This window comes from Vulpes lagopus, chromosome 4, assembly GCF_018345385.1.
Source record: "Vulpes lagopus strain Blue_001 chromosome 4, ASM1834538v1, whole genome shotgun sequence".
Classification (NCBI taxonomy): Eukaryota; Metazoa; Chordata; class Mammalia; order Carnivora; family Canidae; genus Vulpes; species Vulpes lagopus.
The window spans coordinates 145,774,939-145,799,731 of NC_054827.1; the positions used below are offsets into that span (position 1 = coordinate 145,774,939).

At 48.0% G+C, this 24,793-nt stretch overlaps 1 long non-coding RNA gene across 2 annotated transcripts; it reads right to left on the reverse strand.

Annotated features, from left to right (window-relative positions):
• Positions 1-4,585: 4,585 nt before the first annotated feature.
• On the reverse strand, positions 4,586-20,881 carry LOC121489044. 2 transcript variants are annotated; one of them, XR_005987251.1, is made up of 3 exons: positions 19,454-20,881; positions 5,639-5,775; positions 4,586-4,922 (listed from the first exon to the last, which is right to left on the reverse strand). It is a non-coding gene; the product is annotated as an uncharacterized LOC121489044 (long non-coding RNA). The 2 variants fall into 2 exon arrangements; XR_005987250.1 differs by having other exon boundaries at positions 5,682-5,775; positions 19,454-20,879.
• Positions 20,882-24,793: the final 3,912 nt, after the last annotated feature.

Consider the following 24,793-nt stretch of genomic DNA (forward strand, 5'->3'; position numbering starts at 1 on the left):
TCAAAGAGCACTGAGCAGATGGGCAATGGAAAAACCTTTTTAGTAATAACCTGATAATTCAGAATGTATCAACTCAAACCAAAGCCAATTGTTAACTGTTCCTTTGTGTAGAAAAAGCAAGTAATTAACAACAGGCAAATATTTTAGAAAATATTGAATGCATTCATCTCCTGGACTCTCATCAGAGCCATACGTGGTATGTTAAGAATCTTCCAAGGATTCTCTCCATTAACCTTTCTAACAGCCCTCGAAGGTAGGTTTTGCTATCATCCTCATCCTCATCCTCATCTTCTTTCCAATTTCAAGCCCGAAGAAACCAAGGCTTATCCCACTGAAATATTTAATCCAAGCTCTGTGTATCTAGCAAGCGATGGAGGTGGGATACAAATCCAGAGAGATCTAATGCCCAACCAACCACTGGAAGAAATCAAACTCTTTCCCAGCACTTCAGAAATAACTATTATTAGAAATAACTATAAAGCTCAGCATTTCCATCAGTTGAGGTGCCAGTTTCAAGCAGCTATTAATTATTCAGCAAAGCAGTTTCCAGCAGGACCTCTATTTGCCCAAACTTGGTCCAGTTCCCTTTCTCTTCTGATCTCTGGAATGGTTTCATTTCTTCAAAAATGCTCACCACTCAGACCTTTCACAGGTTCGGGCAGGAAAGCCTCCCCTCTTCCTTCTGGCTCTCTCCTTGGTGACTCTCATGGTGCAAAATCATAGGGCCTGTGCTTTTCTGGAATGTACTGCACTGGAGGCAATGGCCGGGCTTTGACTTTGGACGGCTTTCTGGCGAAGGCACCTGCTGGTCCCTAGGTACTGTGCTCTCTGCCCACTCACACTTTCCCCACATCGAGGCTGCTCCAATAACTCAGCTTGCTCTCACCTCAGAGAATTTGCATTTGCCGTCCCCTTTTACTTACATACATGTGTATGTGTTGTTGCTTTTTGTCTTCATTTTGCGGTGGGGGGGGGGGTTGAATTCTTCCCCTCAGCCTGGAAGAGCTGTCCCTCAAATCTTCCAATGGCCAACTTCTCATCCTTAGGTCTTGGCACTAATGTTCCCACCCCTGGGGAGCCAGCATGGCACCCATATCTAGTATACGCCCCCTCCTTTCCCTGGCCCAGCACTTGCCATCTCTCTTGTGGCTTGATGAATTCTTGCCTTTCACAGCACTTGGTGCTGTCTATAGCCATCTCGCTAATATTTAAATGCTTGTGGTTCATGTCCTCCATTAGAGTATTAGTTCTACATGGATAGAAACACTCTTTGGCTCCTTCAAGGCTACATTCCATACGTTCCTGGCACCTAGGAGGTCCTCAGTAAAGATGCGTTAAAGAAATTATGCCACTTAATCTTTCCGGCAACCCATAAGGTGTGCCCTACACTACACTTGAAGGCGCTTGGGCTCAGAGAAGTTAAAATAATTTTCCCAAGCCACACAGCTAGACACTGGCATAGCAGGACCACAAGGGGGTTGTGCTAGGGGACAGAGTGGGCCACAGGGCCAGGCTCTGTAGTAGCAAAAGGATGGTGTGCCCCTCTGGTTCCAGTAGGAAGATCTGATTGGCTTATTTTAACAATTCTGCATGCTAGCAAAGAACTAAAACCCGCTACTCAGGGATACACCTGGTCCTTTTCTAGAGGACCTTATCTGCAGGAGCAGAATGGGAAGGGGAACTGGGGCTTGGGGCATTTGGGGCCCTCCCAATTTCACCAGATGTCAAGGAAGCCCATAAGATTGGGCCATAATTTTAAGCTTTTTGTGGCATCCATTTAAAAAACCGTGTTAATGGTCAAAGAGAAGAGAAGGAGATTGGCAGCAAGGAGATGAAGTAAAAGTCATCACCGATTAGGGTAGCCCCAAATTTGAGAGACCCAGCCAGCACCCGCTGAATGTGGTGTGCGATTCTTTCCAAAATGCTCTGCGATCTTCAGAAGATTCTTATCTCAGGACATACTGAAAAATTGGCAAGGCTGGTCTTTCTGGAAAGAAGCTCAAGGGCAGTATTTTAGGGCATTTGAGCTCATGAAGATGATGGACATTGGCAGACCCGTGTCCTGGAGCCCATTCAACACCGACCCATAATTCCAGTGGCTCTTGGTAGTGTGATTTTAAACACCCATAAAAATCAAGCTTTATTGATGGGGAAAACATAATCTCTCCTTGGAAGTGGGCCCTGTTTTGGGCAAAGACAGTGTACGCAATGTTCCAACTATAGATAACTTGACCCAGGAGTCCTCTGGGGCTATCACGGCCTCGGGCACAAACTCGTTAAAAACAGCATGATTGGCAACTATTTCGTGTCCCTCTCGCCTACATTTCAGATGCTTGGATGGGACAAAAGTCGGGTTCTCTTCAGGGTGGGGGATGAAGAGGTGTTAGCAATTCTTTTCCCTTTTACTTACGTACATGTGTATGTGTTGTTGCTTTTTGTCTTCAATTTTTTAGGGGGAATTGAGTTCTTTCTGGACCTGTGCCTCCCCACACCAGGAGAGAGGAGGTGAGCATTGAGGTTGATGGTTCCCTGACTTGCTGGGCAAATATGCAGCCTTCTTGTATGTGTCACTTCAAGAGGTGTCTCCTACAGGCCCTTCCTGCCTATCTAACACATACGAGTGCACATGCGTGCTCACACACACACGGAGTTGTATACAAATGCGACACACAGCCTAGGGCCAGCCTACCTTTTTTTTTTTAAGATTTTATTTATTTATTCATGAGAGACACAGAGAGAGAGATAGAGAGAGAGAGAGAGAGAGAACAAGAGAGAGAGAGGCAGAGGCACAGGCAGAGGGAGAAGCAGGCTCCCCGTGGGGAGCCCTATGTGGGACTGGATCCTGGGACCCTGGGATCATGACCTGAGCCAAAGGCAGAAGCTCAACCACTGAGCCACCCAGGTGCCCCCATCCAACCTACCTTTTGTCACTGGTCACCTTGCCCTTTGACTCTTGGCAGAGAGAACATGGGCAGATATTGCAATGCCTACACCTCCCGACACTTGTCCCTGCCTCTTCTCTGCACCCATCCCCACTTTCTTCTGAGCCATAGCCTGCCTGCCTTAGGATCTCACTTCCTTACAGAGGTACGCACTTTCATCAGAACCCTGTATTTCCCATTTTGCAATCCTCCATCCTCCACGTCCGGGATCTGCCCCGGGATTGGGGGGTTGAGGGTAGGTGGTGTAGACGGCAGCCTCTCCAGCTGCAGCGAGTGAGCTGCTCAGAGTCAGCAGAGTCAAGACCACAGCAGCAGCTGGGAAGATCGGGCCTAGCGACTCCTCCTCTGCAGCCCTACTCTCTGTCTGCAGCCCTGTGTCCTCCACCGGGTTCAGACCAGCGGTGACATCCCATGAACTGTAACAGCAGCCAAGGCTTGCCCCTGCCCTACCTGATCTCGTGACATGAGACCATCCTTGCCCTTGGGCTTCTTTCCTGGGCTCTGCTCTCAAAAGGGTCTGGCTCTGGCTCTCCTTTCACTGCAGTCCTCCCGATAGACAAGGAGACTGCGGGCCAAGGGCATGTTGCCACTAAAGCCTGTGGCCCCCACTCCTTTCCTTACCACCCTCTGCCCCAACCACAAATTCTAGACTGCCATGCAGACACCCAGGCCTCTACATTCCTGAATCTTCAGCCCTGAGCCCACGCTGGGCCTGCGCAGGACCCTCCCCATATCCATTCTCCTGAAGGCAGAGCTGTGAGCAGTAAACACACCCCAGGCCTGAAGTAGGGCCGAGGAGCTGCTATGTCCCGGGACCATGGTGTGCATGGAGCCAGGATGGAGGCTCAGGAGACTGTGCATCCGCTAAGTGCAGCAGAGGCTGGGGTGAGGAGAGGTGAGGAGCAGGTTGGAGGCCTCCCTGCTTTGAGCCCCCAGGGACTGCTTACTGCCCTCAGAAACACCCCAACACCAGAGGATGTGTTCTAAGGCCCAGAAGGATCTTTCCCCACTCTGCTTCGCCAGCTTTGGCCACTTCCCCAAGTTCCCTCTCAGTTCACACTGCAGACCTACTCAGTGATTTGCATTCCCTCAACAGACTGTGTGCTCAGTTTTATCATTAGTTCTTCACTTTCTGATCCTCTTCCTCCCACTGAGCCTTGAAGGCCAAGACTTGTCATCTACTGGTGTCTCCCCAGCTTCTGGGACTGGGCTTCAGGCACAACAGGTTCTTGGGGAGCATGCGGGGGAAGGAAGGCAGCAGGAAGGGGCCACCAGAGCTGGATTCTGTGCCCGTGGGGTCGATGGCACCGAGTGTCTAAGCAGCTCCAGTCCACACACCCCAGGACCCGAGGAGCTTCTGCTCTGAGACTATAGGGTGTTGGTGACAGCGGGGAAAAGAAGAAGGAATCGGATAGAGAGCATATAATAAGTAGCAAGAAATGTTTACGTGGAGACAAGAGTGGGAACAAGCCCTCATTAGAAGTTCCTCCAAAATCAGAAGCTCCAGATCCCACAACTGGCCCTGTCGTGTGCTTGTGGGGTGGGCTAAAGGAAGCCCCAACTCCCCAGCTCTGTCTTTGCAGCACAAGAGTGACCACAGACAATGCATAACTGAGTGGACATGATTGTGTTTCAATAAAACTTTATTTACAAAATCAGACAGTGGGCCAAATTTGGGGCCCTGGCCACAGTTTGCCAACCCCTGGTCTCCGTGATCTCAAGCACTATCAAACCTCATCTGGAAAAAAAAAAAAAAAGAAAGAAAAGGTTGGGGACATAATATCCAGTTTTCCACAGCTGAAGAGATGTTATATGAAACTATCTTGAAAATTATAATGCACTACGACACTAGAGAGGCGCACGTGAGTAGTGGTAGCAGTGATGTTCACACGCCAGTCAGTCCCAGGAACGCAGCACCCGTACTGAGCTCCTGCTGTAGAGGAGGCGCGTGGCATTTGCTACTTAGTCCTCACAAAGATCCTGCAAAGAAAGACCAATTTACTGACGGGGAAACTGAGGCTCGGGAATGAGCTCAGACGTTACAGGGTGTGAGGTGGGACTGAATTCTAGTGGAGACCCGTTTCCAGATCCAACACGTAAATTATAGATAAATAGATGAATAAGCGTCTGCACGCAGCCTGTGCCCCGTTGTGTTTAGACAAGAGGGCAGGGCCAGGCACTATGCCGCTGGCTGTGAAACAGTCACCCTGTGCTTGCCCTGGTGTCGGGGCTCGACGCTGTCGCCCGAGGAGAGAAGCTTGTCCCAGGCAGGGTCCCAGATTTACATCCTAAGCGAGGCAAGCTACCCACGGCGGACTCAGCCAGCGGCCCAGGGCTGGCCTGCTCTGCGAGGGATTTCCTGCGTCACAAGGCGGCCCTCCAGAACTTTCTGGGCCTGCCCAGAGCCAGGCCTGCCGCGGCCCGGAGGGGAGGTGCGAGCAGCCGGTGCCACTTGAAACACCGAGTCCCCTGCATGCAGGAGGCCAGATTTAGCAATCTGTCACACACAGCCCGCCTCATCGTGACACCAGGCTCCGAGAGGCAGGCAGCGCAGGCAGCCAGAGAAGCATCTGTCGGCATGCCACGCAGACGGGGATTAGCGAGGACGGGGGAGGATAATTATGGCATTTGCTTTCCTATAAAGTGCGCGTCAGGAGGAAAGGATTAAGCTAATTGAAGAAATCTCCAGCACTTACGTCAAAGGTGGCTGCAAAGCCATTGCTTTCGCTTGCATCTCACCTGCTCCCGGGAGCCAGCTCCAGGAGCCTGCCCACAGCCCCACTTTGTCCCCAGCCACTCCTTGCAGAAATAGTTTGAGTTGGCGTTAGCCATTCTGCAAAAGAGAGAGGAGCTAAAAATAAGTGCGTACGAAGGAGGATCCCGCCTTTTCTCCCTCTCTCGCTCTCTCTCTCTCTCTCTCTCTCTCTCTGTCTTAACTTCCAAAGATCACATCAAGTTTCCCCGAGAAAGATGGAGAGCCGATTGTCCCGAGATTTTACCTATTTGTGGACATGCGGCAGGTGACATCAACGGCGCTGAGTACACAGGCTACGGGGGGACAGGTGGTGGCCCCTCTCAAACCCCGTCTCCTTTCCATCTCCCTGGAACAGTGGTGGCCCCAGGATCGTTTGTCATCGCTCTCAGCCGCGCACCACCCTGGGGCCCAACGTCCAAACCCAGGACCAACCGGAAAGGGAGCGGCTTTGGTTTTCTGTCACACAAATGCACTGTGGTCTTCCAGGTGCCAGGTGACAGATTTCGGAGTCCTCTCTGCAGCGCTTTTGGGAAACCAGGAAACAGAAAGCTTTCCTTTCCTTTTAGCTCAAGTATTATACTGTGTCTACCCAGATAACAGTGGACAAATGGACTGCCGGGACCTTTTTTTTTTTTTTTTTAAGATTTTTATTTATTGATTCATGAGAGACACACAGAGAGAGAGAGAGAGAGAGACACAGGCAGAGGGAGAAGCAGGGTCCCTGCGGGGAGCCCGATGCCGGACTCGATCCTGGGACCCCAGGGATCACACCCTGAGCCACCCAGGTGTCTGTGGACTGCTGTTTCCTGATGGGTAAAATATCATATTGGAAAAACACAGCCAGTCACCTAATTTTTGCTCTGATGCAATCTTGGAGTACCTTAAATCGATTGCTAGATGAATCCAGAAATACTTGTCTGAGTGCCTAGCCCTGGAAACCCGGCTCCATCGTCTGTCACTATCTAGCTTTCTGACCTCGGGGGGTTACTTCAACTCATTTTGGTTTCTTCGATTGTAAGATAGAGGATTGGTGCTCAGTGCGGAGGGGCTGGGGAAGGTCATAGGAGCAGGCTCAAGGACAGGAGGCACTCGAGAACGGGGGCAGCCCGGGTCAGCGCCGCCTTCAGCCCAGGGCATGATCCTGGAGACCAGGGATCGAGTCCCACATCGGGCTCCCTGCATGGAGCCTGCTTCTCCCTCTGCCTGTGTCTCTGCCTCTCTCTGTGTGTCGCTCATGAATAAATAAATAAAATCTTAAAAAAAAAAAAAGGGGGGGGGGAGCTGCCCTCGTTGTCGTACCTACCCAAAAGGCCTCACTGAGGTTTTGTGTTAGGGTTCTCCGGCGAAACAAGACCTTAGTGCGTACATACATAATAAATGTAAATATAAATATGTAAATACGTGTGTCTGCAAGTGGGTGTGCGCAGAGGGGCTGGGGCGTGGATCTGAAGAGATAGGCTGGGGCGCCTGTGGGCCTGGCACGTGCAAACCACGCAGGGCCGCGGTCGGGCTGCCTCTGTCTTGCGGCCCAGCCGAGCCGGAGGCGGGTCCCTCGGCTTCAGGGACCTCGGCTTTCTCGCTGAAGGCCTCCAGCTCGTCGCCTGAGCTGCACCCACATTTCGGAGGGTAACCCGCTTTGCTCAAGGTCTGCCAATTTGGATATTCATCCCCATTTTTTAAAAATGCTTTCATGGCACGTGTGGACTGCTATTTGGCCAAGCGAGGCAGCAGAGCCCAGCCCGGTCAGGACGTCCGAGGGTCTGTGATGGGCGTGTCACCTCTTACGCCGGGACACATCGTGCCTGGCCAAGCAGTGAGAACAGAACAAACCTGGGATTAACAACACACGGTGTGGGACGCCGGGGGGCTCAGCGGTGGAGCCGCTGCCTTGGGCCCAGGCTGTGACCCCGGGGTCCTGGGATCGAGTCCTGTGTTGAGCTCCCTGCGGGGAGCCTGCTTCTCCCTCTGCCTATGTCTCTGCCTCTCTCTGTGTCTCTCATGAATAAATAAATACAATCTTAAAAAAAAAAAAAAAGCAGCAGATCCAACAAATGTTTGTTGTGGATAATTCATTCATTGCAGAGATATTTCTGGAGCCCTCGCCACGGGCTGGGCCCTGCCCTGGGCCCCGGTTGGGGAGGACGGTGACGCTGAGTCACGAGCCCTGTCGTAGCACAGGGTAAGTGCTGGATAACTGCCAGCTATTTACTATTTGTTCATGTGCTGTTATGTGACCATTTATAAAAGAAAAAGGAAGACAGCTAATGCTTTCGACTAAAGACAAGGCTGAGCCGACAAGCCTTCCAACCTGCGCGGCTTGTTTGAAGTTGCCGGGCCTTGGGCTCAGCATCCGTTTAATGTCACTCCCAAGTCAGGGCAGCAGAAGCCCAGAGGAGCGAAGCAGTCGTTCTTTGGAAAACTCCATCATCAGAGGAAATTGTCCTGTGTTGTCTCTTAGAACACTTCACACTTCATTGGGAAGCTATAAAAACAATTACCAGGTCATTAGTAAAGGTTATTATTTTTTTTTAAAGATCTAAAAGCATCTCTCCCAGGATGACCTTAGCCAGCCTTTCAGCAAAGAGATCGAGAGATCGTTGCCATAGTGCAAAGAGGGAGAGGTTTGGAGTGGAAACTACGGGGACCCCGCACTGGGCGCTGAAGCTTCTCCGAGCCTCAGTTTACTCAGCTCTGGGTTCAAGCTAGGAGTCCCTGCCCACCCGGCTGTTTGAGAGGCTGAAAGAGAATGGCTTTAGGAGCAGCGCTTACACCGCCCCGGGCCCTCGGAAGGCTCTCCGGGAATACACTTCCTTCCCTCCAGGCCTGTACTTGGGGTCAGAGGCGTGAGTGGCTAAAGCAGGGAGGACAGAAAGGAGCACTGGACCCATCAGGACAGGCTCGGTTGTGCTGCAGAAACAACCCGGTCAGCTTGGCGAAGACAACCGAGTTCTCTTCTCACTCACACCCCGTGCCCATCACGGGGTGACAAGGGAGCTCTGCATCTCGTGGCCCCTCAGAGGCCTGCAGGAACCCTGACAGAAGGTCCGTCTCGCTGCGCGATCCCAAGATCACAGAGGGGGAAAACAGGAGCAGGATGAATCACGGGCTCGCTCGGAATGTTCTTGCCCGGAGACGAGGCACATTTGTTCCATTCACATTTCATTGACTAAGGCAAATCGTGTGGCCACACCTGAGATCAACAGGGAGGGGATGTATTATGCTGGTGGTGTAGACATGGGTCAGCAAATAGGAGCTTGGGCCCAGCAAGTGTCCATCTGTAATAAAAGTGGGTAGAAATCTAGCAAAAGTTGAGGCTTTGAATATAATCTACCTTTGCCATATCAACTCAAATTATTTTTTTAATCATAACTTCCTTGAAACATCCAATGTTTTGTTCAACCAATAATACGGTTACACACCTTCAGTGTGCCAGGCACTGTTCTAGGCTCAGTAAACCTGATCTAGTCCCTGCCCTTGTGCAATGTATTTCCTAGAAGAAAGTCAAACAACAAACAACAAGGAAATATCTACTGTCGTTTCAAGGTGTGATAAATGCTATAGAGAAGAAGACCACAGGGTGAGGCCACCAAGTTGACGAGGATGAAAGGAGGGATCCAAAGTGTGCGCTTGAGGTATTGAATGAGTTGACTGGTATTCCCTCCATTTTTTTTTAAGACTTTATTTATATATTCATCAGAGACATAGAAAGAAAGGCAGAGACACAGGCAGAGGGAGAAGCAGGTTCCTCACAGGAATCCTGATGTGAGACTCGATCCCAGGACCCTGGGATCATGACCTGAGCTGAAGGCAGATGCCCAACCGCTGAGCGCCACTCAGGCGTCACAAGCTCTCCATTTCGATTTGGTCCCCTCCCTCCATCCCCTTAAAGCTTCCTGGAAAGCGACAGAGCTGCCTCAATATAATGCCAATGACAATAGCAATGATTTTTCACAAACACAAGAGTTAACGCCAGCTCCCACCACCTCGGCTGGCTCCCCTCCTCCCAGTGTGAACCTCAGATACTGGGAGGTGCTCCAGATTCCTGCTGCTCCAGAGCCCCATGGGGACACAGAGTGGGATGGGTTAGATGAAGGCAGGGCAAGAAGAGCCTCCACCAGGTCACGACGTAACAACCACTGGCTAGACCTCAGTCTTCCTATGCATCAGCACTGATCTGGAACATTCCATTTATTCAACTACACCCATGTGTGGACATCCAGGTCACTGGCCAGGAGCAAAGGTAGAACTAGGGTAGAGGTAGATGGGCTGAGGGAGGAGGAGATAGCTTTCATCCCCTGAACACCTCCACTGGCCCAGGTACTCTCTCTACAGGCACATCTCCTCTATAACCTTCACCACATCCTCCTGAGGTAGACAAGTTTATCCCCAGTTGGCAGATAGAGAAATTGAGGCTCAGAGAAGGGAGGTAATTTGTTCTAAGTCACAAGGTGAGTGCCAAAGGCAGGATTAGACAACCCCATGCATGTTCTACTCATCTCTGTTGACTCCAACTCCTAGACCTATCTTCCCTTCTTCACCTTGGGGGCATCCATTGGCAGCAACACCCCACCCTGCAGGGGGTCCTCAAAATGCACAAGGTGATTGGTCATTATTTTTTGAGCTCATATTATATTCCAGAAATAATGCTAATTGCTTTATAGTCATTATACACAATAAGATCATTTCACATTCAATGCATGATATATGCACCATATCAAACCTATGAGGTGGGTTATTTCACTTCTGCCTTTTTTGCATTAGAAAGCAGAGATTCTCAGAGGTGTCAGAGTCTAAAAGCCACACTTTCACCCACTGTGCCACATTGTGTCCTAAATTCAAATTTCTTTTCCTTTTTTTTTTTTTTTAAGATTTTATTTATTCATGAGAGACACAGAGAGGGAGAGAGGAAGAGAGGCAGAGACAGAGGCAGAGGGAGAAGCAGGCTCCATGCAGGGAGCCTGATGTGGGACTCGATTCTGGGACTCCAGGATCACGCCCTGGGCCGAAGGCAGGTGCTAAACCGCTGAGCCACCCAGGGATCCCCTCAAATTTCTTTCCCAATAGGGCTGGTGTCACTCTGTCCTACAACATCCCATCAGGTAGACTTTCCACAAGAGAACTTTTTTCTCTTTCAGATTTATTTGAGCATCTAACAAAAGATATAGAATCCCTCCCCAGGAAAAAAAAATTCTCATTAAAACATAAGTGGGGAAAAATTATATGCAATTATCTTATTACTTTAAAAATGTATTTACAGTTGACCCTTGAACTACATGGGTTTGAAATACATGGGTCTTCTTATTTGCAGATTTTTACAATAAATACAGTACAGCACTATGAATATATTTACTTTTCTTTATGATTTTAATAACTTTCTTTTCTCTAGCTTACTTCATCATAAGAACACGGTATATAGTACATGTAGGATACAACATATGTGTTAATTGGCTGTTTACAGTATTCGGTAAAGCTTCTGGTCAACAGTAGGTTATAGTCAAGTTTTGAGGGAAGTCACGAGTAATACATGATTTTTGACATGTATGGGGTCAGTGCCCCAACCCCTGTGTTGTTCAAAGGTCAACTGAACTTCACCTATGCTCAGTGTGTTTTTTCTTAAAAAAAAAAAAAATGTTTCTTACTTTAAGTTAATTATTCAAAAAAGTAATTATTAACTCCAAGAAGAAAAAAAAGTGGAATAGCACAAAACTCAATCCTAAATCTGCTCAAAAGTAAATTTCAATTTTAAAAATGTAATGGTGTTTGCCTTGAAACAGAAATTGAAACTGCAATATACAGTTTGACATGGTCTGTGAGTGTTATCTTTAATATCCGATCAATTTGACTTTTCCTTTGGAAAATATTCACTGCTAAGTCACAAAAGAATCAGTACCCCCTGAGGCTTTCTGCCAGTAAGAAAAGACTTGTGCCAAGGAGCAACTTTATTCTCCAAGAGAAGGTTTGAATCACGGCTCCTGTTGCAGAAGGCAAGTGACAGAATATCCGACTAAGGAGGTTTAAATCCTAAGAATGTGTATTCGCCCAAGTAATCGAAAGATGGGGAGATCCAGTGTTAATTTAGCAATTCAATAATGTCGCAATTCTGGGTCAGCTTCTCTGCAATACTCTGGGCCTCCCCCTCGAGGTCACAAAATGGCTGCGGTAGCTCCAAACAACAAATCCTCATAGGACAGCACATTAAAAGAAATGTCAACAATTCCAGAAGGGCATTGCCATTCGACAGAAGCATTGCTTCAATTTTCTTCATCTGCTCCAAGTCCCAAGTAAGTGAGGTCAAATCCATGGAACAAGGACTTCCCCAGATCGCTCTTACTACATATATACCGTTTCCTTTACTTGAAGGGTGAATAAACAATTGTGTAAGATACGTAACAGGAGATGGGGCACCTGGGTGGCTCAGTCACTTAAGCATCCTACTCTTGAGGTCGATTGGGGTCTCAATGTCATAGTCATGAGTCCAAGCCCTGTGTTGGGCTCCACCCTGGGCAGAGAGCCAAAAAAAAAAAAAAAAAAAAAAAAAGAAAAAGAAAGAAAAAAGAAAAAGAAAGAAAGAAAGAGAAAAAGAAAAGATATTTAACAAAAGGATTTTGTGTAAAACAACACAATTTTGGGGTTTTTTTTTTGTTTTTGTTTTTGTTTTTGTTTTTTTATAACAACACAAATTTAAGATTTTTTTTTTTTTTTTTTATTCTTGAGAGATAGAAGGAGAGACAGAGCCAAAGACACAGGCAGAGACAGAGCCAGAGACACAGGCAGAGGGAGAAGCAGGCTCCATGCACCGGGAGCCCGACGTGGGATTCGATCCCGGGTCTCCAGGATCGCGCCCCGGGCCAAAGGCAGGCGCCAAACCGCTGCGCCACCCAGGGATCCCCTATTTTAAGATTTTTTTTTTTTTTTTTATTCTAACAACACAAATTTAAATACAGTTCCAGCCTCATAAAATCAAGTCTTCTCTAGGCGCCTGGTGGCTCAGTTGGTTGAGAGTCCAACTCTTGATTTCAGCTCAGGTTGTGATCTCGGGGTCGTGAGGCTCGGCACTCAGGTGGGAGTCTGCTTGGGGTTCTCTCTCTCCTCTCTCTTTGCCCCCGCCCCCCTCTCTCTTTCTCTTTCTCTAAAGTAAATAAATCTTTTTTAAAAAATCAAGTCTTCCCATGTAAAACATTTGCATCATCCAGCATAGTTTTAGGATAGACAGACCTAATTTTGCCACATAAAAAATACAAGGGCTTTTTGGGGGGCATGGCAGGCAGAGATCCTCAGCATTTTCATTGATAAAACTCGAAATGAAAGATATAAATAAATTTGGGCATCACTTATTTTCACTGTATTTTCCAACTTACACTAGGCCTTATGTAAAAAAAAAACGAAAAAAAGCAGGTGTGTGTATCACAATACGGGAAGCTCCTCTGATCAACAGGAAGTTGGGGGAATCACGGGTGCGTCTCTTACTAACCACGTGCAGTAACATCCTTTCCATCCTATGTCGCTTTGCAGTGAAACCGCACATCAGAAGACATTTTTACATTTAGAAAGAACCTGTTGTTTTCACAAAGATAATTTACAGAGCGACACAAAAAAAGGTATCTAAAAGGAAATACTTATCTTCCCACCCGGAGATTACTCATGGACCGCAGGCGAAGAAGCCCTGCTTGTCGACAATTCTCTTCTTTCCCTAGTGGGACAGAGTGGTAAACGCTGCTTTTCCAGGGTGATCTCGGAGTCCTGCCTCTAACACACCAACTACGTGGGACGTGCTAAGAGACTGGGATGCAACTGGTTTTCAACCCTTTACTCATCACTTGCTCAAGGGGTAGATAAAACAGGTTAGAGAGAAAAGAGAGTGAGAGAGGATCTTCTTGGATGCACCCGGTGGAGAGGAGGAGTGTGGCCTGCACAGTGACAAGGACGTGGGTCATGGGTCTAAATCCTGGCTTCCCTACTCTCTGCCTCTGAGACTTTTAGGAGACCCATGATTCTCCCTAAAACTCAATTTCCTCACCTTACCGGAAAACCTGAGAGTGATCATTCCCCTCAGTGGGACTGAGCATTTTTAAATTACTAGAACTGATGCTTTGCTTATGACTGGAAGTGATCAAAGGACGTGCTACCGTCTAGGTGTGACTTGTGAGTGAATAGGAGCAGCCTGAGCTTCTACCTGCGGGCAGGGGCAGGACTGTCCTCTTCCCCAGGGAGCATATTTAATGGGAGGGTGGGAGGGTCACAAAGCTGGTGTGTAATTCCATCCCAGGCTTGTTCACGGTACCTGTTTCATATGCATGGAAACCCACACGAGACGTAAATTCAGTCCGCGCTACAGTCCCAGGTACCCATCCCTATCTGGAGGCAGTCGGGTGAGGGAGAGCCGCCAAGGCTCCAATCTGTGGGCAGCTCACGCCAACCTCAAAACGTTCTCGCACCCCTGGCCTATAGACACGTCGGCATAGCCATGGCAACGGGTAGGATGACCGAGGCAATGCGGGAGGCCCAGCACTCGGCTTTTTTCACGTCTTGATCAGGCCAGAGGGAGAGACGATAGCCATGTGCAAGTCCAAGCTCACAACTCTACCTCTTGAACAAGTCGCTCAACCTTTTGTCTTCTCCCATCCTTCTCATGTGCTTTATGTGCATGTGGTTTTGCTCGTTATAATGTCATTAGCATGAGAGGAAGGGGTACTATTACCTGGATAACCAGGAGAGAACCTGGTGTCATCCACGCTTAGCCGAGACCACTAACCTACACACCCGGGCTCCGGCTGCATCCTTAACTCACTTCCTTTTGCGTGTTGCAAGATTGTAGAGCCTTTATTTTATTTTATTTTATTTATTTATTCATGAAAGACACAGACAGAGAGAGAGAGAGGCAGAGACACAGGCAGAGGGAGAAGCAGGCTCCCTGCAAGGAGCCCGATGTGGGACTCGATCCCAGGACCCCAGATCACACCCTGGGCCGAAGTCAGATGCTCAACTGCTGAGCCACCCGGATGCCCCGGATCGTACAGTCTGATGTACTTTCACTGTATCTCCTATAAGTCTTACCAGCCAAACGTACTCTTCCAGATCCACGTAGTGAATACATCCACTTCTACATCATATCCGCATAGTTCTTTGTGTGCAAACGAGTGCACGTGCGAAAACCATCTGACGGACACCAGACACGTTCTGTATACTTACTATTTAACCTTCCTCCTGCACACCAGACTGAGTTCTTGCACACTAGCCATCCGTACGCCACTTGGTTGCAAGGATTCTGATAAATGTTTGCCTTCATTGAGAAGAAACCTATTCCGGGACACCTGCGGGGCTCAGCAGTTGAGCATCCGCCTTCGGCTCAGGGCGTGACCCTGGGGTCCCAGGATCGGGTCCTGCATCGGGCTCCCTGCAGGGAGCCTGCTTCTCCCTCTGCCTGTGTCTCTGCCTCTCCCTCTGTGTCTCCCATGAATAAATAAATAAAATCTTAAATAAATAAATAAATAAAAATACTAGTTTGCCTTTGGTTAAATTCTCTCGTCTCTCAGCTTTCTTTAAAGATGCCTCAGAACTCAGCTTCGCCAGAGTGTCATCTGCAGGGCGCTGGCAAAGGCGAAGAGCCGCTGCCCAGAATTATAAAGAGGAAGCATTTACGGTCACCATTAAGGGTTGCCAGGGAACAATGCGCCCGCCTGATTTTTCTGATTTTTCCAGCTTCCCTTCACTTCACTCTTCTGCAAGCGGAATCGAGACGCTGGTGCTTCCCAGATATAATTGCCTATTGCTGAATCCCTGAGAAGCCAAGGCAGAGATAGTTTTCAAAAATCTGGCCACTTTGATGTCGACGGTGACTGGGACCCAGTGGAGGACGTTAGTTCTTATGGCCAAATTGCAAAAACGCCCTCTTGAGTTTCCAAAAATACCTCGTTGTTGAAGAGTTCTCTGCCCCAGAGAGGCAGGGTGATGGGTCGAAACAGCTAGTGAGTGGAAGACAGCCGGCATGAGTCACACTGGGGAAAAGTTGCAGATAAATTTTAAGAACCACGGCAAACTCAGGACCATCTGGTGTCCAGGGGCATTTTTGTTTTAACAGATATATCTTGAGATCTTTGAAGGAATGGTTGCACTGCCAACTCCGTCAATTAATCAACCCTCCCAAGGTCGCCAGGGACACTGTGGATTGGGCCCGGACAACAGGGGCCCGGAGGAACCGGCTTTAATTAAAAGATTTGTGCAGTAATGGAATCCTCAAATCCTTTGAGCAATGTTGCATGAAGTGGGCCTTTCAATCCCTGTGTGCATTTGCCACGGCTGCAAAGAAGCGACAAATATCCTGACCAAGCACTTCCAGGGAGGGTGTTGTTAACCCATTTAGAAACCCCTCTGAAGGACACACCGTTAGAAAGCCCAAGAAAATGGGGGGAAAAAGGAAAAAGAAAAGAAAAAGAAAATGGCACTCTGCAGCAGTGGGAAGGCTCTCCATTCTCCAGACTCTCGTGACACAGCCCTGACAGCGGCGTTACTACTTTAAAGAAGCCGTGTTTGGGGGAGTTAAGGGCTCTGACATGACCTGCACTTGGATACTCGCTGACTACTTCCATTTGACTCGTTAGCTGTGATGGGAACAGGATCGTTGATAAAGGAGAGTCATAATCTTGCAGCATGTGAGGCCCGCAGCCCGGGGGTCCTCTGGATTAATTCTGCTTTCGATGGTTTTCGACATGCAGGATGTCCTTGCAGGGAATCTGTCGGACACAGACAGTGTCCCCCCTGGGCCCACTCAACACCCAGACCCACCCGTCTGGCTCTTGAAAATATTCTCTCTTCTGTGACCTTGATCAGACATTTCTCTGACTCTGTGCTCACCCTTTCTCTGCCATTTGGCCCATGTGACGTTCTCTCCCACACATACACCCCACGCCCTCGTGGATGTTCCAACTTGTGGGCCGCCACCCAGAAAACATGGGCTGGGAGTAATGCCAAGTTCTGGATGCTGACAGGAGAGCCACCTCGCTCCTGACTGCTACACACCTCCTGCCAGTTCCCAGGGCCTGGAGCACAGCGTCTCTATGATATGATGTGGTCTCAAAATCTCTTCGAAGAACCCTACTTTTGACTTTTAAGCATTGGCTCTTGATCAGGAACCATTGGAAGGTCATCATTGTGTGTTTTGATGCACTGCTCTCAAATTTTAATGCGTGGTTCGATGTCTCTCATCTAAGTAACCTCCAGGGTGAGTGACTCTGAGCTCAGAACTGAGAGAGAGGTTTGCTTTCTTTCTTCCTTTTTTTTTTTAAGATTTTATTTATTTATTCATGAGAGACACAGAGAGAGAGAGAAGCAGAGACACAGGCCGAGGGAGAAGCAGGCTCCATGCAGGGAGCCCAACGTGGGACTTGATCCCAGGTCTCCAGGATCACACCCTGGGTGGAAGGCGGCGCTAAACCACTGAACCACCGGGGCTGCCCTGGTGTCTGTCTTTTTCTATAAGGACACTAACTGGTCAGATCAGAGCCCTACCCTACAGCCTCCTGTTAATCTTAATTACTTCTGGAAATGTCCCATCCTCCAAACACAGGTTGTTCGGGAGTTAAGGAGTTGGGATTTAAGGTTTCAACATTGGGAGTTAAGGTTTCAACATACGAATCTGGGGACAGAGACACAAATTAGTCCATACACAACACATGGACAAAATCCATTCAATCTTCCTTCTCTCTTGATGCTAGAACTATCATATCAAAGTTTCAGGCTCAATTTCATTGGCATTTTTAATCTGGATTTTCATTTATAATTTTTCTTGTCCTCATTACTCAGCATTTATTCTTCCAACCTTGTAATGATGTGGAGTTCTAGCTTTTGTGTTTACCCCATGTATGTAGGTATGGGTTTTTTTTTTTAAGACTTTATTTATTTATTCATGAGAGACACAGAGAGAGAGAGAGAGACATAGGCAGAGGGAGAAGCAGACTCCATGCAGGGAGCCCGATGGGGGACTCGATCCCAGGGCCCCAGGAGTGATCACACCCTGAGCCAAAGGCAGATGCTCAACCACTGAGCCACCCAGGGGCCCCTGTAGGTATGTTTTAATGACAAATCTTCCAAGTAAGTTTTGGAAACTGATGGATGGTGAGAATGAGAAACACAAGAAAAGACTTGTGTTGTGACGTCATGAGGAAAGGTAACCCTTCAGATGTGTGTTGGTTCATTGTTTGTCTTGGAGCTCTGATTAGCTTGTTTCTGAAGGTCTTAGCTTGCAGCACCCACAAAACTAGAGGTGGCTTGTGGAAAGGCCCAGCAACAATGGCGGGTAATGCTGAAGAACGGATGAACGCTGCTTTCTATACATTTCTCCAGGAAAGTCACTCCCAGCGACAGAGTGTTACGGATCGGTAATTGGATTCTTTATCAGCCACTGACACAATAACTAGTCATCCTTTTCTTTGAAAGCATAGATATTTGATCAGTAACTGGATTCTTCCCTCTTATTCATGCCTCACACCCAATCCGCTATGAGCTTCTGTGGATTCTATGTCCTCACTACCTCTCAAATACATTTTCTCCTCTCTACCTCCTCTCCCCCTTCCTTAGCTTGGGTCCTCACCTGCTTTTCTCACATACACTGTTAAAATAAACTCTGTAGTGGACAGTCATGCTTTGGATCTTTGGATAGGAAGGCCAGCACCCTTTCTATCTATGGGAAATATCCTCACCTCCATAAAACAGAGGCAAAAACTGGTTTTCCCACATCCCTTGCAACCAAGACCCAGGGGTTGACCTGGCCTCCAATCAAACATCCCCACACAAGGTTTTGAACCAGAAGTGATGCAGTGAGATGGGTCTCACATGGAATTCACCCTGGCAAAGGTGATGGCGGATCCTGGATGGCTTCCAGGACGATGGCTCCCAAAACAGTGAGTGCAGACCAAAGTTCCTACAGAATTGCTCTCTCTACCCAAACAACCAGGACGGGGGTCACCGAACAGGACAGAAATTTTTACACAACACGTGCCCTACTCCAGCCAACACCACAGGAAAATGCTGCAACTACATCTCGGCCCCTATTAGCAAAGGCCAAGAGCCCAGACTCCCACTCAGTTGCTTCCCGGCTCACCCCCTGCAAGAGCTAGCTCTGCATTCTCCCCTTGGACTCTTTCAAATCCCTCCTTTTAACCAATCTCCTTTTTTAATTTAATTTGTTCAAAAGATGGTGTTGCTGGAGTCTCTGCCTCTTAAAGTACATCTCAACCGCCCCCTTCCCCAGCCTTCCTTTCTCAAGTTAAAGGTCACTTGCTTGGAGACAGCTTCTCCAACCTGCTGCCCCAAATGATGCCGTTCTGGATGTCTCGGGGCCCCCTGGGTAATCCTAGTCACGTGTGCAATTGTACATTCGCCCGTGGCTGTCTTCCACCGCAGCCGAGGCTCCCTGGGAAGAGGAAGCATGCTATTGTTCAACTCTGCACACCCAGCAGGACACCTAGTAGGTGCCCAATAAACAAGCCAGCCTCTGACTCAGCACCCATGGGCATTCCTCTGCATACCTGACTGCTTTCTCACCATGACAGGTGAGGTGACGCAGGGCAAGGTGCGCAAATGTGGGAGGTCAGCCTCTTAACATTAGTGTGTCCCCAACGTCCAGCTCCCTAGGCCTGCTCTCCCCTCCGGGCAAACTCCCAAGAAGGAGGCGCTGACCCTGGTCCCCCTTCCTCCCTGAATCCATCTTGGGCGGAGAGGTGGACAAGGAGGAAGAAGGCAAGGGGGCAGCAGCACAGACCCATTTTCCCCGAAGAAAGGAAATTCCAAATTCTGCTGGGAAGATCTCTTGAGTGATCGCTGGGCTGGGCGGCTGTGCCAGGAGCGAGCTGGCTGCCCGTGCAATCCTGCTGCGATGCTAGAGAATGAACTCTTGGTGACCTGCGGCCTTGAACTTCATGCCGATGTCGAAACAACCCCCTCCGTCTTCTGGAATTCAAAATATCAGTGTTTTTTGCCGACCTTCATCATTTTAAATTGGTCACATAAGGAGCACGTTGCAGTGGCTGTTGTTTTTAAGTGGGTGGAAGATGCTTTTGTGCTGAGACCTCTCCTTGGCCTGTTGCTCCCCAGAACAAATGTTGCGATCAAATTACCATCCCCTGGAAATAGCAGCCTAATGGGAAATGCTGACGACTTCTAACCTGAGCCGGGCAAATGGCATTGATATCTAAAATAAATGAATACTGGGGGGAAAAAAAAGAAAAAAAAAAGAAGAAGAAAGAAAGGAAAGAAAGAAAGAAAAGAAAAGAAAAAAAGAAAGAAAAAGCCTGAGGAATGGGTTTCCTTAACTCAGCAGAACCGCGTGGCTCTGGGCCTCCAGTGACTAGGACGGCCACCGGTGCGTCAATGGGTAAGACTGCGCTGACCCTTGCATGGTATTGTGTTTTGCCAGCAGCGGTGTAAGTGGCAAAACTGGCTTCTCTGATGAGGTCTGGTAATCAGAGAGGTGGTGGGGAGCAATCCGGCCCCCAGCTCTCCCCAGCCACAGCCATGGGACTGAGCCTCTCTGGGCACAAGGAAGTGCATGTCATCTTGTGTGCATGAGGTCGTGCCTTCATAGAACTTTATACCTTGTCCGAAGTTCTTTCTGAAAGAGGCATAACAGGTATTCAATGTTCCATTTTATAGGTAAGGGAACCAGCAACAAGTTCACAGCTCATCCAAGTCTAGGGCTCAGACTTCCTGATTCCTAATCTGGTGCACATTCCACCAAAACCATGTTTGGAAATGTAAATAATAATATAAGACTTTTTTTTTTAAAGACTTTACTTATTTATTTGAGAGAGAGAGAGAGAGGAAGCACACAAGCAGAGGGAGAACCAGGGGCAGACTGCCCTGTTGATTGAGCCCAACACAGGGCTTGATCCCAGGACCCAGGATCCCAGGACCCTTGAGCGGAAGGCAGACGCTTAACCAACTGAGCCACTCAGGAAATGTAAATAATAATAATAATGACCATAGCGGTAATGATGACTGGCGTTTATTGAGCTCTCATGATGGGACAGGTACCACGGTAGGTATTTCAATGACCATCATCCCACTTCAGCAAAGTAGGACTGTCATTATCTCCATTTTATAGGTGAAGAAACTAAAGTCCAGAGAGGTTAGGTAATTTATCAGAGACCCCCCAGATAGCAAGTGGCAGGCCTCAGAGCCAGAAGGCTCGACCCCTCTACATGAGGCCCTGCCAAGATCAACCTTAAGAGAAAGAGTAATATTTATGTATTAATGTTTCATTTACATATTTTATTCATTCATTTTCTTATTTTAAAAGTGATTTTGTTACACGGTTTAGAAATTAAGGGAGGTTGGGGCGCCTGGGAGGCTCAGTGGTTGAGCATCCACCTCTGGCTCAGGGCATGAACCCCGGGGTCCTGGGATCGAGCCCCACATCCGGCTCCCTGCAGGGAAGTCCCCCAGGGCTTCTCCCTCTGCCTGTGTCTCTGCCTCTCTCTTTGTGTCTCTCATGAATCAATAAATAAAAACTTAAAAAAAAAAAAAAAAGAAATGAAGGGAGGTTCACTCAAGAGATCTTCCCAGCAGAATTTGGAAGATTACTTAATAGCAAAAAAAAAAGTATATCTGATAAACATCTGCCTATTAAAGCAAGATACAAAACTATAAGCACACAAGAATTAAAACTATGTAAAATAAGCATGGGAAAATAGAAAACTCCAAGGAAACACACCAAGATACTATCGGTAGTTGTGTTGGAATGGCATGATCGTGTGAGATTTTTCTTAATGTCCTCCATCTCCAAATTTTCTGTGTGTTTTTTTTTTTAATTTAAGGAAATGTAAAAAGCCTCCTCAACACATAGCTTGACTTATTGCTTTGAATCTCTGGCATTTGGGGAACTAGAGAAGGAAAAAGATGCTGTTATAAATAGCAAAAAAAAAAAAAAAAAGTGGGAGCAGCTTGCGTTTTTCATTTTTATAGTATCAGAGCTTCAAGGAATTTGTCTTGATTTTACTAGTAAAAATTTGTCCCCACTGCCTCCCCAAAGAAAGAGCGAGCGAGGGAGAGGAGAAAGAGAAAGAGAAAGAAAGGAGGAAGAGAGGGGAGGAGGGAGGAGGGAAGAGGAGGGAGGAGGCGAGGAGGGCGAATTTTGTTGCACAGCAGAAACATTCAATTTCATTGCTTTGTTTGGGAACTACTTAACAAGACCACAAACACTAATCTCGCTGGGTAATTAAAACAGTGTAAATGTCACTATTCCAATCTTTGACATTTGGTTTGGGTCCTGACAGGGCGCAATGAATTATAGAGAAGGAGTCTCCCTGTTGCGAGCACATGTGTTAATAATCCCGGCGCAAGGCTTTAATATTCCTCCAGATAGTTGAAAAACTCTGTGCAAGTAGATCTATGCCGTTCCTCCCGCACTTTATCACACGCTGCCTTGCGGCACCTCTTCCACCGCTATTTTGTATTGTCGTGGGGCTGTCTTGAGTCATTTAAACTTCCACGCGTGTCGCGTCTGGGTCCGATCATGGGCAATGTCTTGGCAACACAATGTCACACGCCCCAGAGAAGGCCAGCCCCGTGGGAACAACAGGAGCAGCACTTACTATCCAAACACCTGCTCCGCTAGAGAAGCAGTGGGTGCAGTGGTTAGAGCCGCCAGCCTGACCCCAGGCCCACGATTTCCCAGCTCGGGAACCTTGGACCAATTTCTCAGCCTGGCTGTTCCTCAGTTTCAGCCTCTGTAGGATGAGTCAAGGTATTGGTACCTTGCCTCTCCGGGTCGTTGCGAGATCTGATGAGTGGGCATTGGTGGAATGCTTGCACCTGGCAGGAAATCCATGCACGTTAGCCTTTATTCTGTTCACTTTATCAGGATTATTGTCCATTCTGATGGAGAGGGAAAGAACTCTTGCGTCTCCCGCCCTGGTTCTCCCCCAGACTCCCCCCAACCCCGGATCGGCACATGGCTCCAGCTCCCTCCTGATGGCCCACCTCCAACCCCGAGGCATCCTCTCCAGCTCTCTCCTTGCCTCCCCCCAATCCGATCATTCTACAAGTCCTGTCAGCTCTCTAGCATATCCTGAATCCTCCCTCTGGATTGTACCTGGGAGAACAGCATCCTGCAGGTGACCCCACCTGGGTCAGGAGGCTCCTTCCCCCCCCCCCCCCCCGCCGCCGCCACACACACACACTTACTATGGAGGGTTGAGTTCTCACTGGGATAACAATAGAACCTACATCATGGGGTTGTCGTGAGGACAAAAATCAAGCAATCCCAGCAAAGCCCTTGAAACAATGCCTGAGCAGGGAAACCACGCAGGCTGTGTTCGTCCTTCTGTTGCTATTGTGGCCGTGTCCACAAATTCCGGGCTTGTCCAAGTTGCTATTAGATCTCGCTGGGACCGAGGCCACAGCCGCCCAGAACTGCCTCAGTCCTCAGCCTTCAATCCCTTCGCCACACAGTGGCCAACAGGCTTTTGCGAGTATGTCCATAAAACCACATCTCACCACCTCGCCGCTAAGAATCTTTCAACGACTCCGATTACACTTGGATAAAATCCCAAACCCTCAGCTGTGGCTAGAAGTCCCTTTAGAAGGTGACCTTGTCTACTCTGACCTCAGTTTGGACTATTATTGTCCCTTCCCTATAATGCAGGGGCACCAGCCAATTTCAGTTCCTTAAATGTGTCATGGTTCAGCCTGCCCCAGGGCCTTTGCACTTGCTGTTACTTCTGTCCCCCTCCCCCCAGGAACATTCATTCTGGCTCCTTTTTATATTTGCAGATCTTCAGGGCACCAGTGTTTTCTCTTTGGCCAGGATTTCCTTATCCTGTCTGGGGTCACAGCTCCCCAATCTCCAGTCACATCACCCCTGCCTCCAGTTCTTTGTTGCCATGATTGACAATATATCATTTATTTGTTTGTTCGTTGGCTTATCTTCTGTCTGTCTAATGAGCATATAGCTTGTCCCAGTTACTAGGGTGGCATAACAATCACCTCAAAACTTGTAGCATAAAAGAACCATTTATTACACAGGTAAGAAAGTCAGATAAGGTGTAGCTGATCTTTTAGGGCCTCAGATGGAAGACTCAAAGGCTGGAGGCTGGAAAGCTGGGGTTCCTTTGGCCTATTCTTCTGTCCCTGTGTGGCTTCTCCATGTGATCCCCCCAGCATCACGGCAACAGTGTAGCTGGGCTGCTTGTGTGTCAGCTCAGGGTTCATAAGGCACCTGTCTGCAGAGAGGGCCAGGAGACCCAGCTTTGAAGGGTATGCAGTGTCGCTTCCACCGGTCACAGGCCTGTCCCATTCAAGGGGAGGAAACATAGACCCTACCCCTCCAGGAGGATTGCCACTGTCCTAATATAGAAAGAGAACGTAGAATATATATGTGATGGCTATTATTCAGCCTTAAAAAAGAAAAAAAATCCTTCCTTTAGTGACAACATGGATAGACCTGGAAGATATTATGCTCGGTGACATAAGCCAGACACAGAAGGACAAATATTGTATGATCTCACTTACATGTGGAATCTTAAAAAGTCAAGCTCATAGAAGCGGAGAGTAGAATGGTAGTTGCCATGGGCTGAAAGGAGGAGGATATGGGGAGTTAAAAGGTGCCACATTTCAGTTACACAAGATGAATAAATTCTGAAGATCTACTATACAATAGTGTTTGTAACTAATGACATTGTATTATATACTTAAAAGTTGCTAAGATCTATGTTAAGTATTGTTACCACAAAAAAATAATAAAAATAATAGTCATGGGGGCAGGAAGAAACTTTGGGAGGTGATGGATATGTTTGCTGATGGCTTTGGTGATGGTTTCATGGTTGTATACTTATTCTCAAACTCATGGAGTTTGACATTAAATATGTATAGCTTTTTACATGTCAATCATACCTCAATAAAGTGTTTCTTTAAAACAATAGACATTTATTCATGATTTGGTTTGCTTTCACTGTAAGGATCTTTAGCAAGAAATAAAATTAAAGTGAAGAAGAAGTAGGAGGAGGAGAAGAAGAAGAGGAGGAGAAGGAGATGAAGAAGAAGAGGAGGAGGAGGAGGAGGAAGCGGAGGAGGAGGAGGATGAAGAAGAGGAGGAGGAGGAGGA